General features: G+C 47.4%; 1 protein-coding gene across 15 annotated transcripts in view; it reads left to right on the top strand.

Moving 5' to 3' along the window:
- The first annotated feature begins 14370 nt into the window (after positions 1 to 14370).
- The window catches only part of LOC142049270 (ubiquitin-associated protein 2-like), a 98451-nt gene continuing 95363 nt past the window's right edge, over positions 14371 to 17458 (top strand). For 9 of the 15 annotated variants that reach the window (XM_075076781.1, XM_075076783.1, XM_075076784.1 and 6 more), the window contains exon 1: positions 14371 to 14499. The gene's annotated coding sequence lies outside the window, so the exon portion shown is untranslated. The remainder of the gene's footprint in view (positions 14500 to 17458) is intronic. The other 6 variants (XM_075076795.1, XM_075076791.1, XM_075076793.1 and 3 more) reach the window with 3 other exon arrangements.

The following is a 17458-nucleotide window of genomic DNA, read 5'->3' on the forward strand; positions in this document are numbered from 1 at the left end:
GAGGACTGTCTCCCATGGGAGGTACCCCATGGTGAAGGAGGGGAAGAGTGTGAGAAGGAAGGAACAGCAGAATCATAGAATAATACAATCATAGAATGGTTTGGGTTGGAAGGGACCTTTAGAGGCCATCTAGTCCAAACCCCTTGCAGTGAGCAGGGACATCTTCAACTAGATCAGGTTGCTCAGAGCCCCGTCCAGTTTGACATTGAATGTTTCCAGGGATGAGGCATCGACCACCTCTCTGGGCAACCCGGCCGAGGGTTTCACCACCCTCATTGTAAAAAATTTTTCCTTATAGCCAGTCTAAATCTACCCTCCTTTAGTTTAAAACCATTGCTCCTTGTCCTGTCACAACAGGCCTTGCTAAAGAGGTTGACCCCCTCCTTTCAATAGCCCCCCCTTTAAGTACTGGAAGGCCGCAATAAGGTCTCCCTGCAGCCTTCTCTTCTCCACGCTGAACAACCCCAAAATCTCTCAGCCTGTCCTCATAGGAGAGCTGCTCCAGCCCTCGGAGCATTTTTGTGACCTTCCTCTGGACCTGCAATAATCATCACAAGGCTGCTCTCCATAATCTTTGAGAAGTCATGGAGGACGGGGGATGTCCCAGAGGACTGGAGGAAGGCAAATGTTACCCCTATCGACAACAAAGGCTCGAGGGAGGATCCGGGTAACTACAGACCCATCAGCCTTACTTCAATCCCTGGGAAAGTTATGGAACGAATCCTCCTGGGGGCCATCACAAGTCAAATGAAGCACGTGATTGGGAAAAGCCAACATGGCTTCACTAAAGGCAGATCGTGCTTGACAAACCTGGTGGCTTTCTATGACAAAGTGACTTGCCTGGATGACATGGGGCGGGCAGTGGACATTGTCTACCTGGACTTCTCCAAGGCCTTTGATACAGCCCCCCACGGTCTTCTCCTGGAGAAATTGATGTGTTATGGCCTAGACAAGTGGTCTGTGCAGTGGGTGGGGAACTGGCTGACAGGCCGCACCCAAAGGGTGGTGGTAAATAGCTCCTTTTCCAAGTGGCAACCTGTCACAAGTGGAGTCCCCCAGGGATCAATATTGGGCTCAATGTTATTCAACATCTTTATAAGTGATCTGGATAACGGCATCAAGTGTAGCCTGATGAAGTTTGCAGACGACACCAAATTGAGTGGGGAAGTAGACACTCCAGAAGGGAGAGCTGCTCTGCAAGAGGATCTGGATAGGCTGGAAGAGTGGGCCAGCAAGAACCTTATGAAGATCAACAAGGACAAGTGTGAGGTCACGCACCTGGGATAACATAATCCGGGACTGCAGCACAGACTGGGATCCACCTGGCTGGAGAGCAGCTCTGTCAAAAGGGACCTGGGGGTCCTGGTGGACAGGAAGCTCAACATGAGCGAACAGTGTGCTGCTGCGGCCAAGAAGGCCAACAGGATGCTGGGTTGCATCAAAAAGGGCATCACCAGCAGAGATAAAGCCGTCACCATCCCGCTCTACTCAGCGCTTGTCAGGCCACACCTGGAGTACTGTGTTCAGTTCTGGTCCCCGCTATACAAAAAGGATGTGGACAGGCTGGAAGGGGTCCAGGGAAGGGCCACCAAGATGGTCAAAGGACTGGAAAGCCTGCCATATGAGTATAGGCTGGGAAAACTGGGTTTGTTCAGCCTTGAGAAAAGGAGGCTTAGAGGGGATCTCATCACCATGTACCAGTACTTAAGGGGTAGCTACAAAGAAGATGGAGACCCCCTTTTTACAAGGAGTCACATGGAGAGGACAAGGGGGAATGGACACAAGTTTCTCTTGGGGAGATTCCGATTGGACACCAGAGGAAAATTTTTCACAGTGAGGACAGTCAACCATTGGGATAATCTCCCCAGGGAAGTGGTTGACTCGGCCATGTTGGAAACCTTCAAGAGTTGCCTGGACAGGGTGCTGGGCCATCTTGTCTAGACTGTGCTCTTCCCAGAAAGGTTGGACTAGATGATCCCTGAGGTCCCTTCCAACCTGCGATTCTGTGATTCTATGATTATTACCATAATCATTATTATTATAATCATTACTTTATTGTAATTATTAAAATGTGCTTATCTCAACCCACAAGTTCTTTTGCTCTTGCGATTCTCTCCCCCCATCACACAGGGGTGGGGGGAGTGAGTGAGCGGCTGCGTGGTGTTTAGTTGCCAGCTGAGGCTGAACCATGACAGTCCTTTTTGGCACCCAACGTGGGGCACAAAGTGTTTGAGATAATAACAGTTGCTGGTCACAGCATTGATTCATCTGTTCTTAATATTAGCTTGTCCAGTCTCTACCATGCTGATTGTAAAGTACACGTTAAAAATTGCTGTTGGTTTTTGGGTTTGCTGTGCTCTGCAGTGATTAGAGATGCTTTGCCTAGGAGATTTGTTATTAAAACACTGGCCTTGAGCATTATCGGTTATTTGGGTCTTGCATGGAAGCCGCTACTATAATTCGGCTACCACCTCATGGAGACAATTAGCAATTATACCTCCTCCTCTGAGAGGATTTTTATGGAGGAAATACAGAATGGCACCTTAGCTACCATCTTCTATAATGCCTCCTCCTTCATTACAACAACTTTTCAGTATCTTGAACATCCTTGGGTAGTTAAGATACATCTGGTGGTATTGCTTTGGCAGACGGTGTCAGTTCTGTCTGAGGTTAATAAGCAATTTAAGAATATCATCCAGAGATCTGTCCCAGGGCTTGATAGCTATGCGTGGCAAGGTATGTGGGATAGTATGGGCAAATGCCTAAGACGGTGGGCACCCCCAGTGTCGTGGGACTTCACCCCTGAACAAGTGCAGAATCCTGAAGAACTAGTAGGACATTTGGAGGAAGTATGTTGTCACCCTGGCAATTCCAGAGAGATAAAAATCACTGCAGTGTGCTGGGGCCTGGCCCATGCCTATCGAGCCCTATTTAACAATATTCAGTACCCCCAAGGGAAAGAGAAGGCCTCTGGATCTAAAAAGACAAAGACAAGGAAAGCAACAAGCACTGTGGCCACTCAAACCCCCACGACAGACACTGCAGCTACTCCAACCCCGGTGACAAGCGTTGCAGCTGAATCAGAGGATCAACCCGTGCCAGTATCAGTTGCCCCTATACACAAGAAGAAATCTTTGAAGAGAAAGGCAACTCATTTAGAAAGAGATGATGAAGAACCAGGGCCATCACAAGAAGAGGAGGAGGAAGAGGAAGAACTTGTACAAGAAATGGAAACTACCCGATCCCTATCCTTGAGTAAGTTGCAGGATACACCGAAAGATTTCAGGTGTCGTTCAGGTGAGCACATTGTCACCTGGCTGCTCCGATGCTGGGATATTGGGGTCAGTAGTCTGGAATTAGAGGGGAAGGAAGCTGCACAACTGGGATCCCTCTCTAGGGAAGGGGGCACTGATAAAGCAATTGGAAAAGGGAAACAAGCCCTCAGCCTCTGGAGGTGACTCCTGTCAAGCGGCAGAGAAAGGTACCCCTTCAAAGAAGATATTGTATTTCACCTAGGAAAATGGATTACCATGGAGAAAGGTATCCAGTACCTGAGGGAACTAGCCATGCTTGAGGTGATTTATAGTGACCTGGGCGATCAACGATCATCCAAAGATCCAGATGAAGCCGAGTGCACACGACCCATGTGGCGGAAGTTTGTAAGGAGCGCACGATCCTCGTATGCAAACTCATTGGCAGTAATGTCCTGGAAAGATGACGAGACATCAACAGTGGCGGGCACCCTATGGTTCTACCTGCGTGACCACAGAGAAGACATGAAGAAGTGGCATGGAAAACTTACCTCAACCCTAGAGGCATGGGTATGTGAGCTGCAAGGGAAAACGATCACTCAGGGGGGTTCTTCCATGAAAGCTAACAACCCCAAACGCTAACAGCCCATAAGGAGAAAAAATAGCCCAAATCCTTCTGAAGGCTGGTTTTGCCATAAAACAAAGTAAAGTTAAGGGACTTGCAAAAGAGATCCAGTTCTTAGGAATCAAATGGCAAGACAGTCATCATCAGATCCCAATGGATGTGATCAACAAAATAACAGCCAAGTCGCCACCAACTAGCAAAAAGGAAACACAAGCTTTTTTAGATGTTGTGTGGTTTTGGAGAATGCATATTCCACATTACAGTCTGATCATAAGCCCTCTCTATCAAGTGACCCAGAAGAAGAATGATTTCAAATGGGGCCCTGAGCAAAAACAGGCCTGTGAACAATTTCAACAGGAGATAGTTCATGCAGTAGCCATTGGGCCAGTCTGGGCAGGACACGATGCAAAAAATATGCTCTACACCACAGCCGGGGAGAATGGCCCTACCTGGAGCCTCTGGCAGAAAGCGCCAGGGGAGACCTGAGGTCGACCCCTAGGGTTTTGGAGTTGGGGATACAGAGGGTCCGAAGCCCGCTATACTCCAACTGAAAAAGAGATATTGGCAGCACATGAAGGGTTCCAGCTGCTTCAGAAGTGGTTGGTACTGAAGCACAGTTGCTCCTGGCACCCCGACTGCCAGTGCTGGGCTGGATGTTCAAAGGAAACATCGCCTCCACACACCATGCAACTGATGCTACATGGAGTAAATGGGTTGCACTGAACACCCAGCGGGCTCGAACCCCACTTGCCCAGGAATCTTGGAAGTGATCATGGACTGGCCAGAAGGCAAAGACTTTGGAATATCACCAGAGGAGGAGGTGACACGTGCTGAAGAAGCCCCACTGTATAACAAACTGCCAGAAGATGAGAAGCAATATGCCCTGTTTACTGATGGGTCCTGTCGCCTTGTGGGAAAGCACCGGAGATGGAAGGCTGCTGTATGAAGTCCTACACGACAAGTAGCAGAAACTGCTGAAGGAGAAGGTGAATCGAGCCAGTTTGCAGAGGTAAAGGCCATCCAGCTGGCCTTAGAAATTGCTGAACGGGAAAAGTGGCCAGTGCTCTGTCTCTATACTGACTCCTGGATGGCAGCAAATGCCCTGTGGGGCTGGTTACAGCAATGGAAGCAAAGCAACTGGCAGCGCAGAGGCAAACCCATCTGGGCTGCCACATTGTGGCAAGATATTGCTGCCCGGGGTAGAGAACCTGGTTGTGAAAGTACGTCACGTGGATGCTCACGTCCCCAAGAGTCGGGCCACTGAAGAACATCGGAACAACCAGCAGGTAGATCAGGCTGCCAAGATTGAAGTGGCTGAGGTGGATCTGGACTGGCAACATAAGGGTGAAGTATTTCTAGCTCAGTGGGCCCATGACACCTCAGGCCGTCAAGGGAGAGATGCAACACGCAGATGGGCTCGTGATCGAGGGGTGGACTTGACCATGGATGCTATTGTGCAGGCTATCCATGAATGTGAAACGTGCGCTGCAATCAGGCAAGCGAAGCGGGTAAAGCCTCTGTGGTATGGGGGACGATGGCTGAAATAGAAATATGGGCAGGCTTGGCAGATTGACTATATCACACTCCCACAAACCCGCCAAGGCAAGCGCCATATACTTACAATGGTAGAAACAACCACCGGCTGGCTTGAAACTTATCCCATGCCCCATGCCACTGCCCGGAACACTATCCTGGGTCTCGAAAAAGAAGTCCTGTGGTGACGCGGCACCCCAGAGAGAATTGAGTCAGACAATGGGACTAATTTCCGAAACAACCTCATAGACACCTGGGCCAAAGAGCACGGCATTGAGTGGGTGTATCACATCCCCTATCACGCACCAGCCTCTGGGAAAATTGAACAGTACAATGGACTGTTAAAAACTACACTGAGAGCAATGGTGGGGGTGGAACATTTAAACATTGGGATACACATTTAGCAAAGGCCACCTTGCTAGTCAACACTAGGGGATCTGCCAATCAAGCTGGCCCTGCCCAAGCAGAACCATTACGTTCTGTGGAAGGGGACAGAGTCCCTGTAGTGCACGTAAAAAATATGTTGGGGAAAACAGTCTGGGTTCTTCCTGCCTCAGGCAAAGGCAAACCCATTCGTGGGATTGCTTTTGCTCGAGGACCTGGGTGTACTTGGTGGGTGATGCGGGAGGATGGAGGAGTCCGGTGTGTGCCTCAAGGGGATTTGATTTTGGGCGAAAACAGCCAATGAACTGAATGGTATGCTGTTAATTGCTATATAATGTTGTATGTCATCACTACTACGGTTGCTATATGCCGTATCAATGGTATCATGGTGGGAATCTCCCAAATTAGTAATAAAAAAAATGAACTTTCATTGAACCAGGCAAAGTGCAGTGGTGATGTAACGAGGACTGGCTTCAGCATGCAAAAATCCAACACCACACATAGCACCTCTCTGAAAGACTCATACAATCAATGGAACCCAAAGTCATGGACTAAATGAACTGAATGGACATTTCACAGACATTTTACAGGGGTGGTTCATAGACTAGGGGAATGATAAATGAAATCTCTATATTCTGTTAAAGGATGAGAAGGCAGGTAGGGGTTATTGAAATTTTATTGGATAGTATGGGACCTGAGCATGATGTAAATGATATGGAATAAGGGGTGGATACTGTCATGATTTTATCTGGGATAGCGTTAATTTTCTTCAGTGCAGCTGGCATAGTGCTGTGCTTTGGGCTTAGTATGAAAACAATGTTGAGATAACACACAGATGTTTTGGCTGTTGCTGGGTAGTGCTTGTACTAGTCAAGGACTCTTCTAGCTTCCCATGCTCTGCTGGGTGCACAAGAAGCCAGGAGGGGACAGGGCACAGCCAAGAGAGCAGATTCAAATTGACCAAAGGGCTATTCCATATCATGTAACGTCATGCCCAGTATGTTAACTGGGAGGGGCTGGCCAGGGGAGGGAGGAAGCAATCGCGGCTCAGGGATAGGCAGCATCAGTCGGCGGGTGGTGAGCGGTTGTATCGTTTGTGTTTTTTTTTCCTTTTCCATTTTATTATATTATCATTATTGTTATTATCATAATCATTATTATTATAATTATTTTATTGTAATTATTAAACTGTTCTTATCTCAACCCACAAGTTCTTTTGCTCTTCCGATTCTCTCCCCCATCCCACAGGGGTGGGGTGAGTGAGCGAGCAAGCAGCTGCATGGTGTTTAGTTGCCAAATGAGGCTGAACCACGACAGGCTGACAGGACGGTAGTTCCCTGGGTCCTCCTTTCTACCCTTTTTAAATAATGGGCACAATGTTTCCCTTTTTCCAGTCACTGGTGACTTGACCTGACTGCCATGACTTCAAATATCAGGAGAGTGGCTTAGCAACTACATTAGCCAATTCCCTCAGGACTCTGGGATGCATCTCATCAGGTCCCATAGACTTGTGTGTGTTCAGGTTCCTCAGGCAGTCACGAAGCTGATCTTCCCTTACAGTGGGAGGGGCTTTACCCCCCTGGCCTCCATCCTGCAGTCCATCGCCTTGGGAGGGGTGAGGAGAGAGGTTACCAGTGAAGACTGAGGCAAAACATTTGTTGAGTATTTCAGCCTTCTCCTCATCTGTTGATACTAGGCCACCATTCCTGTTCATCAGTTGGGGGGTACGCTTTCTTTGACTTTCCTTTTCTGGTTGACGTACCTGTAGAAGCCCTTCTTGTTATTCTTTGCATCCCTTGCCAAATTCAGCTCCAGCTGTGCCTTGGCCCTCCTGACCCCGTCCCTACACAACCGGGCAGCATCCATAGGGATGTGAAACAGAGAGAGTGAAACAGAACAGTGAAATTTGTCATTGCAAAGAAACACGTGGCCAGAGCAGGGGCAGGACACACAGGCAGAGGCAGGGAGGAGGGCAGGGCTGTGACAGGCCACGCTGCTGGCCCTGGGGCCAGCAGGATACCTGTTCCTGATTCCACTGCCTGTACAGCTCCCTCTTGCTCTTTAGTTTGTCCAGCATGTCTTAACTCAGCCATGCTGGTCTCCTCCCTTCCTTGCCTAATTTCTTACGCCTGGGGACTGAGAGCTCTTGTACTCTATGGAATGCGTCCTTAAAGATCTGCCAGCTTTCTTCTGTTCCCTTGTCCTTGAGGACCATTTCCCAGAGGATCCTGCTGACTAACTCCTTGAAGAGCTGGAGGTCTGATTTCCTAAAATTTAGGCTCCTGACTATACTCCTCGATTTTCCTGTATCCCTCAGGAGTGTGAACTCCACTAATGTGTGATCGCTGCAGCCCAGGCTGCCTCCAGTCTTGATGTCATCAATGAGCTCACTTGCATTGGTGACCATCAGGTCTAGTATTGCATCCCCTTGGGTAGGGCTGTCTATTACCTGGCTCAAGAAGTTATCCTCAATGCATTCTAGGAATCTCCTGGACTGCCTACAGCTTGCCGTGCTGCTTTTCCAGCAGATGTCGGGGTGGTTGAAGTCCCCCAGCAGGATGAGAGCCTGCGAGTGTGAAGCCTCCTGGAGCTGGAGGAAGAAGGCTTCATCAGTAGGCTCCCCTTGATCAGGCAGCCTGTAGTAGACACCAACCACAAGGTTCCCTTTGTTGCCTCTGTCTCTGATTCTTACCCATAAGCTTTCAACCTGCCCGTGACTATTCTTCAGGGACAGCTCTTCACACTGCATTTCTTGATGTAGAGAGCAATGCCTCCACCCCTCCTTCGTCGCCTGTCCCTCCTGAACAGCCTGTAGCCATCGATAGCCACGTTCCAGTCATGGCATTCGTTCCACCAAGTTTCAGTAATGGCAACTAGGGTCATAGCTTTCTAGCAGCATGGTAGCTTCCAACTCCTGTTTGTTTCCCATGCTGTGTATGTTAGTGTAGAGGCATTTTGTCTGGGCTGTCGGCTGTGTCTCCTTCTTATTGGAACACCCCTTAATACCCCTGAGGTGTTTCACAGGAGTTTCCTTGTTGGCTCCTACTACCTCAGGAGCCCCCAGCTCATCTCTATCACAATGTGTGATGAACTGACCACAACCCCCATTCCCCATCCCCCTGTGCTGCTCAGGGGGAGGAGGTAGAGAATTTAGGAGTGAAATTGAGCCTGGGAAGAAGGGAGGGGTGGGGGGAAGGTGTTTTAAGATTTGTTTCTATTTCTCATTATCCTACTCTGATTTGATTGGTAATAAATTCATTTCTTCAAGTCGAGTCTGTTTTGTCTGTGACAGTAATTGGTGAGTGATCTCCCTGTCCTTATCTTGACCCACAAGCCTTCTGTTATATTTTTCTCTCAGCTGTCCAGCTTGGTGAGTGCCTGGCAGCCAGCCAAGGTCAACCCACCACATCTGTACTTCATCCATTTGTCTATGAGGCTGTTATAGGAAACACTGTTGAAAGCTTTGCTAAAGTCAAAGTGAACAACATCCCCTCCTCTACCAAGGCAGTCATTTCATTGTAGAAGGTGATCAGGTTGGTAAGACATGACTTCCCCCCCAGTGTAAATCTATGCTGACTACTCCCAATCACCTTCTTGTCCTCAATATATTTGGAAATGACTTTCAGTACTATTTGCTCTATCACCTTCACAGGGACTGAGGGGAGGCTGACCATCCTGTAGCTCCCCAAGGTCTCTCAAGCTCACTAATTTGTTCCTGCCATTGCCAGTTACTACATCTACAAACAGCCCTTTTATAATTTAAAGCAGATGACTGACATTTAACCAGAGTTGGCAAATATCCTTGGACGTGCTATTCAGAACATTCTCCTAAAATATATCACAAGATAAAAATGCTTGCAATTTATCCTATGATGAAGTTTGGGGGAAAATAGCAAATGGTACAACATCCAAGCTTCCATTTTACAATACTCTTAGTTTATTACCAATCAACTACAGGAACATTTACATTATCTGGAGTAAGGGAGGGTTGAGATTCCACTAGGCCTGTTAAAAACCAGCTGATAAAGGCAGATGATCTGTAAGCACTGTAAGAGGCACTGTACAACATGGTGCAAGGACTTTTAAATCTCTCTAGCAGGGCATGAGAGTGTCGATGCAGCCCAGTAAGTGAATTAGCTTTGCACTTACTGAAGCTGAGGTAATCAGCCATCCCAGAATGAACTAGCTCTGCATGTAAACAACTGGTGTCTCTGATAAACTCTGAGTTGCCTGTAACTTAAATTAGAAAAGGAACAAATAAAACAAATACCTCTACATTTATTCTGGTATAAGCTATACCAGCAAAAGGATTTCTTTGCTTCTAAGAACTTTCAACCTCTTAAAGAGCAATTCCTAGCAACTGTATTGGCCCACTTATAGACAGTTTTAAAAGCACTAACAGATGATTATAAAAGTACAAGTGTTCCAAAAAAACCTGCTTCTTGTTCCACTAAGAAGCAGGGTGCTCTAGTAGTGTCACAGTGGGACAGAAGAAATAGCTGGTTGTTAGCTTATGGACTGACTAGTGCAAAGTATCATTTGACAGTCAGAAATGGTTTTCTATCACCAGCCCTGAGGTGTCTACACCCAAAAGTTCATAGAAGCATAGAACAGTTTGGGTCAGAAAGGACCTGTGGGTTTGAAGGGACCTTTAACAATCATCTCTTTAACAAAAGCCTATTTAATTCTTAGAGATCGTTTGGCTGATAAAGGTAACAGTGGGCATGTCAGAGTTAAATCAGGAAGTACAACAGAACAAACTCAGCACTTGCCATTAGCAGAGTGCACACTATGCAGATTAACAACTGCCAACATCCTCCCTGAAACAGGTGTTTACAGCGAGGTTCTGCAGGATCAGTATCAGGCTCAGATGCACTGAACTGTCTCAGCAATCTGGAAATAAGTACAAAGTCACCACAGATAAAACGTTTTGTTAAAAAGGTTGGAGGAATGGAAAATAACAGTGGGGCTAAGGTGGTTGTACACAGTAATTTCAGATTCTGGTCATGTGAAAATGCATCACCTTTTTCATACAGCCAAATTACAAGGTGAGAAAACTTGGACCAAGGGCTGCAGGGGGCACCTACAGAAGAGGGTCTGTCTCCAGTCATGCACCAATGTTAAAGGATGATCAAGCAGTCCAACATGAATTCCCAGGATGATGCTGAGACATGAGACTAATACAGCCTGTGGATGCTAGGAATTTTAATGGCCTAGGCTGTATGAAGTCTAGACACAATATCATTACCCTTTCTGCCTTCAATGGTGTGAATCAATGAATTGCATCTCTACCAGAAGGGCTTGCTTCCACAACTGAAATGGCAACCCTTTCAAGTACAAATGTTGCTGAAGCCTTGCTTCAGCATGCATATTAATGCAATCTAATGCATTGGATCCCATTTCTAGACAGCATCTTTATGAGTTTCTCCCCAAGTCTAAATGCAGCAGCAATCCCTGGTACGCCCAAGGGTAACATCTCGAGACAATCCCACTTTGCATCCAAGATTTTCAATTGCTCCCCTATAACTAAAGAGAATTCCCAACTTCCTGCAAACTCAAAACCTGAAAGTCAAGCTTGGTTCTTTGTGTGGAGCCTCTCCCTTACAGTCTGAATACAACTGGATTACGTTGTCTCTCTGAGGCTACTGAGGTGCATTTTGGAGAAAGGTAGTGCTGTTGATGCAGGTATCATGGGTTAAGGCTGTAAGAACAGTTTGCAGAAAAGAGCAGTATTTTTATTAGACCAAGTGATGTAACTGGGGGAGAAAACAGGCACAAAGAAAAATCAAACTTCAGACTAAGTAGTGAAAAACTGCTCTGAACTTCAGCTCAGTTGGATTAATTGTCCAATGAGTCTCAGGGGTGAGGGTTGGCAGTCTGGAAAGTAGAAGAGTGTGTTAGCAAGAGGAGGGAAGATATACTGAGCCTGTGGAAAATAGATGGTTTTCATTTCTTGTCCGTAACACAGAAGTAGAGCAGACTTCTGAACCAGGAACAGGGTGATATTCTTAACACAAGTGGTTCCCCCCACTCCCAAACATGATTGGCAAGTAGAATGTCAAAGCACCAGAACGGTGGTTTCCAGCTTGTGGTACATGGACTGCAGAAGGTGACAGAGAAAAGCAATCCTGAAGTAAGTTTAAACATACAGTCTGGCAGGATTTGCACCTGTACTGAATTATTCTTTAGTAGTTGGAAAACTGAAGAGGTCGCAAATCCTTGTAACAGCAGATAAAGTCCTGACACAGGCAGTAGGTAGAATTTGCCTGCCAGGCACACCTTCGCTGCATTTATGCAGGGTCTCCTCTCCAAGCCTGATATACTGAGTGCTTCAAGTGAGGGCCTGCGTCCCCGAGCCTCCGTTAGCATATTCCTTTAGCTCTCCTCTAGAAGCTTTGGCAGTGAAATATGCCATTTTCTCATTTATATGTAATACATGTACAGCAGAGAGAGGTCTACAATGTTTTTGCCCTGGTATCCTTGTTTAATTTTCTCCTACTCCAAATGTTCCTGGGCTGGATTCTGTGTGATATTCAGAGACACACTCCAGCTGGCACCACACCATCTAACTACAGCATCCCAAGAGCTCTCAGCCTTTGCTGTTGCATGCTACACATCAAATATCGATCTTGATTAGCAAAGGATTGTGAAGTCACAATGAAAGAACACTAATAATACTGATTAAATCTGCACAGATTATGGAGCCACAGACATGTTTGTCACAAAGCTTGTGAAACTTTGTTTAGAGCTATAATTAATTCCCTCCCCCCAATAGTAATAAAACAAAATCTCAACAGCTGCCTCAAAAAAAAAATAAAAATCAATGCTACCTGTGCACCATTTGGTCTGAATTTCAATTTAGCTCTAAAGGACCCTCTATCATTATTGGGGAAAGATGGGAATAGGGAGGTCTTGCTGCTTCCAAGCAGTAGGAACTGTCATAGCTCCTCCTGCCCTTCTACATAATAAATATCAAAGTCAGTCCAGAACGCAGGCTGCTAAATCTGTCTACTCTATCTAAGCAAAGAAGGCAGAAGCATGAACAACACTGATTAATTTTCAGATATTGCTTAGAGTAAAATGAGATTTGATGCCCTCTCTAATTATGTGGAGAGCATGGGGTCAAGGGACAGAGGAGGAACAAACAGCAGTAAAGGAAATAAGACCACAGAGAAGGTCAAAAACCATGGGACATATCACTGGAGACACCAGGGGCTGAACAAAGTCTGCTATCTGGTGTCCTCATCACCTTCACCAACCCTGCCTACTCAGCAGAGCGCCGGGGGGGCCAATTTCGACATAGGCTAAGCAAGCCCTGCCTTAAAATGCCAAGCCTTACAAAGAAGGCATGCTAGAAGGGTATAACTGCTACATTTTGGGCAACCAGAGATGCTGTACAGAATGGGAAAAATGCACAACAGGAAAAAGCCTAGAGGGAAACAGTTCTTTTTTTTTCCTGGCTCACAACCTGAAACTCCTCTTCTTGGGGAGTCAAGCAACCTTCCTTTCTTGCTATCTGTCCTGTCACTGTTCAGTTTAGGTTGCCAGAAGCTACACCAAGTGCTCTGACATACTTCTGCTGTGCCACCCCCTTGCCATTCTGTTAATCCCTAGCATACTCTCCTTGCCCTTTTCCTCCTGTAGCACAGCTACCCTTTATCCCAGGATTCCTTCCATGTCAATGGAATGCCTCCCTGTGTCCAACCTGGCAAAAAGAGCATAACACTTAAAAGAAATTAATGTAAGCACAGAATTGGTTCCAACTTCCTGATCGCTCAGGCATTGGTCTCAGCAACTGTGGAGAGAGAACATGAAGGACCCTTTTGGTTCTCTAATCACATGGATTGTTTGGGATGTCAAAGTAGTCTGGGATGAAGCCTCCAGAAGAATAATAACTAGAAAAGCAACGAGGGAGCTTGAAAAAGCCCCAAACCCATGTCAGCTCAGCTTGAATATTGTCTGGGACTGAGGCACCAAATGTAATGAACATAACCTGGCAAACTGAACAGGCTTTAATCTGTGACCTCTCATAATTAGTCCTGCCAAAACCCTGCAGGGCAGAAAATAAAAGCCACCTTAAAACAAGAAGTAAAACCGAAACCACCCCCCGCGAGTTCCCGGTTCAAACCGCTCCTTCAGCCAGCGAGAAAGAAACTAAGCCATTATTCTGAACGCTCACCCTGTTTCTAAATCCATCCCGTTAGGGCCCAGGTTGCATCCGTGGGCGCTGGGCCTCTGTCTCCCTGCAGCCTGGCAGAGTACTGAGGCGGAGCCGCCCCTCCCCACAGATGCCCTTCCCAGTCAGGCTGTCAGCGCGTTAACCCTCCACAAAGCAACCCCAGGAGCAGCTGTGGTCTTCCCCCGAAGCCTCCCGCGGAGCAGCCAGCAATAACGAGCCAGTGCTGACACTCCCTGTGAGCAGAGAAGCCTCGCGGCACCTCAGCGCAGGTATAGACAGGACCAACCATCCCCTTGCACGCGCGCGGTAGAGGGGATAGGCATGCGCTGATAGCGTGTGAAAGGCGATGGCGCGCGGCAGGGGATGGGTGGTAGGTAAGCGACCGCGTCGCGTCGCGTGACGTCACGTCATGTAGCGGGGAGCGGCCTCGCGCGCGCGCGCGTGGAGGAGAGAGGGAGCGGGCGAGCGAGGCGGTTACGTGACGGTGGTGGGTGCCGCCGCCGCTGCTTTGTGAGCACATTGGGCAGGTACTGGGGGGGGGGGCTGGAGCTGGAGCCGGAGCCGCCGCCGCCGCCCGCAGGGTGGGTGGGTGGCCGCGTTCTCCCCCCCGCCTGTCCCGCGCGCGCGCGTCGGGATGGGGGTGGAGGTGGACCCGCGCGCCTGGGGGAGGCCCGGTGCCTCTCCCCCGCTCAACGGTCCGGGGGCGGCCGTTGTTTCCTCGGCGGCCTGAGGACTGCTTCCCTGTCTCGGTGGGAACTTTTGTCCGGCGGTTGGTGTCTGCCAGGGCCACCCCTCCCCATCGGGCCTGCCGCCCCTTCCCGCCCGCGGGGTGGGGGGAGGCGGCTCTACTTTATTTTTCCTGGTGGCCGCCCGGGGGAAGCTTCGCCCTGCCCTAGATTGCTGCTGCTCTCCCCCTTTCTCAGGAGCGTGAGTAGGGGCCGCTGAGTAGGTCGCGGTTGCGGGGGCAGCTCCCGCCTTGCTCCAGCCCGGGCTCGTGTGGGAAGGGGGAGCCGATCCGACCCCCGGTGAGTGCCGGGAGAGGTGGATTAGTTTTCCGTCCTCTTCCGTTCCGGGGAGGGGGTCCTGCACCCCATCCCTCTTGTTTCTCATTTTGTTATAGCTGGGGCTTTCTCTCCTGACGGGTTCGTGCTTCTCCTGGCTCTGTAGACTTGGGGGTGTGAAGAAAGGAGGGGTGCAGCTGGACTCCTCAGAGAAGTGGGGCTGGTGGAGGGGGGCGTGCCTTTGGGTCCCTGCCCAATCTGGAGTCGGGCCAAAGGAGGGCTGGCAGCACAGAAAGGGAACAAGTGGGTGAATAACTTGATTTGTGCCTTGCGTAGGGCTTTACTTCCAGGTTGTTTTTCTCCATCTCCTCTGGTGCTTCCTCACTGGTGGGGTAGGGTAGCTGTGTCACGGTCACAGCTACAGAATTCCCTGACAATAACATCTTGGCAGCAACAGTAGGTTATTTGAGGACATGGCAATGAATGAACCATTCTCTCTGTTAACCTTCTCTATCTAGTCCTTCCTCACCCCCGATTATGTGTGCTTGCTGAGAATTGGAAGTCAGGATAGGGCTTTGCTATTGGACTGGCTTATGTTGCATTTAAAAATAAAACAGAAAGCTTTTCTGTGTTTGCTATTGTTGCTGAAGAAAATTACAGCAGGAAAGTGAACTGGTAGAAACCCTTCTGCAAGAAACTGGATGTAGAAAGGGACCTGGTGTACCTTTGAGCCTGATGACAAGGTTCTGAACTCTGTGATGTGAAATAGATTTAAAAATATGTGCTGAAATGTCTGCAGTGCTGTTGAATGCCACTCAGGGTGAACCTGGTTTGAAGCTCCTCTTGTAGGTGTGTTAACATCAGGAGCACGGATGTGCAGAGCCCTCTTGGTTGCTGTGTTCAGGTCTTGTGGAATAGAAACTTCAGGTTTGGTGTGGTAAGGGGAAGCTCGTGAGGACCAGCTCACTTTGTCTCTAGCTACCAAGCAGCAATCAGTCCCTAGTCATCTCAGTTTGAGTAAATACTGAATGCTTACAATACAGCAGCAGATCAAGGCAATAGCCTCTGGGATGGTGGTGACTGGTGAAATGGAGGGCTGTCCTGGCATGAGAGCAGCTGGTTTTTTCAAGGAGAGAAATTGGAACTGGATGTGTGTGAAGGGGAAAGGGAGGATGTGCAGGCCTGGAGGAGCAGAGCTTGCCATTGAAACGGAGCCTTTCACAACAAATGGCAGCGACTCAGCCTTCTGAGGCTTTGCTTTTTTAATATTTACCAGGCCCTTTTAGCAATTCCTTTGGTTATATCATGTTCTCTAGTGGAATCTGGGTTTGGATTCCTACCTGGCTGACTCAGTATTTATACCTGGGCCTGATCTCTCTGTGGTGGTTTGACCTAACTTGTTTAAAGAATTTATTTTTAAACTTACACTAGGTAACTTGAAAGCAAGCAAGGCTAAATCACTTTGCAGCATTTGGAACTCCTGGAGGGTTACATGGAGAAACTGGATTAACTGGTGTAAACCAATTTTGATGCGTAGTCTGGAAAATGAGCCAGCTTTTGTGTTTATAACCTCAACAATCTTGGTAACTTGAGGGAGGAGTGGGAGTTGGGCAAGTTCTGCTTTTTGTTCTAGCTGCAGTTTTTATCAGTGTATTGATTAAAAAAAAAAAAGTGTTTATAGTAATAAAAACAAAGGCATGAAAAGTCAGAAGTTTAGACTGTTTCACTTTGGCCAGTCCTCAAAAAAGCTCCTGGTGCCATGAGTTGCAAAAGGATTTGACCATTCAAGGAGACTTTGGCATTACAGACTCGCTGCTAAAATCTAAGGAAGCTAAGAGAAAACCCAATAAGAAAATCTTGTCTGTTACCAGAAGTTGGGTTTTTTGTTTGTGGTTTTATTTGGTGGGGTTTTTAATTCCAATTTTTAAGCTACCCTTTTAGAACTTAGAAGCAGATTTTTGATGTTTTATTTCTTCCATGGAGTTTTATTTTATGTGATGCTTTCCTCATAGAATGCCATTTTTTGGGTATGTTTTATATTTGTTGCTGGTGTCCTCCTAGTGATACTGATCATAGCAGAATAGTATGCTGATTAAAATAGTGCTGGAGAAATGTATGTATCACAGACTATTAATACTCTGTTAATAATTAGTATTGACAGTATTACTATTGATAGTAATGTTTACTTACAATTTCAGTAATGTTTAGTACCAGTACTTGGAATAGGTTCTTCATGAAAGAATAGGAATACAAATTTATATCTTCTATTAATCTTTTATTTATCTTTGTCTCTTATTTGGTTAAAGCACATGAGCAGGACTCTGAAGACCTGTGTTCTGCACTTGGGTTTGCAACAGCCTCATATGATCTTGGTAAAAGAAAAGCCAAGTGACTTGTTCTAGTGTTATATTTGAATACTTCAAAATTATTGAATGGAAGGTGCTAGGGGAAATAAAAGTAATATCCATTTCAGTGTTGTTATTCT

Source organism: Phalacrocorax aristotelis, chromosome W (genome assembly GCF_949628215.1).
Source record: "Phalacrocorax aristotelis chromosome W, bGulAri2.1, whole genome shotgun sequence".
NCBI classification, from domain to species: Eukaryota; Metazoa; Chordata; class Aves; order Suliformes; family Phalacrocoracidae; genus Phalacrocorax; species Phalacrocorax aristotelis.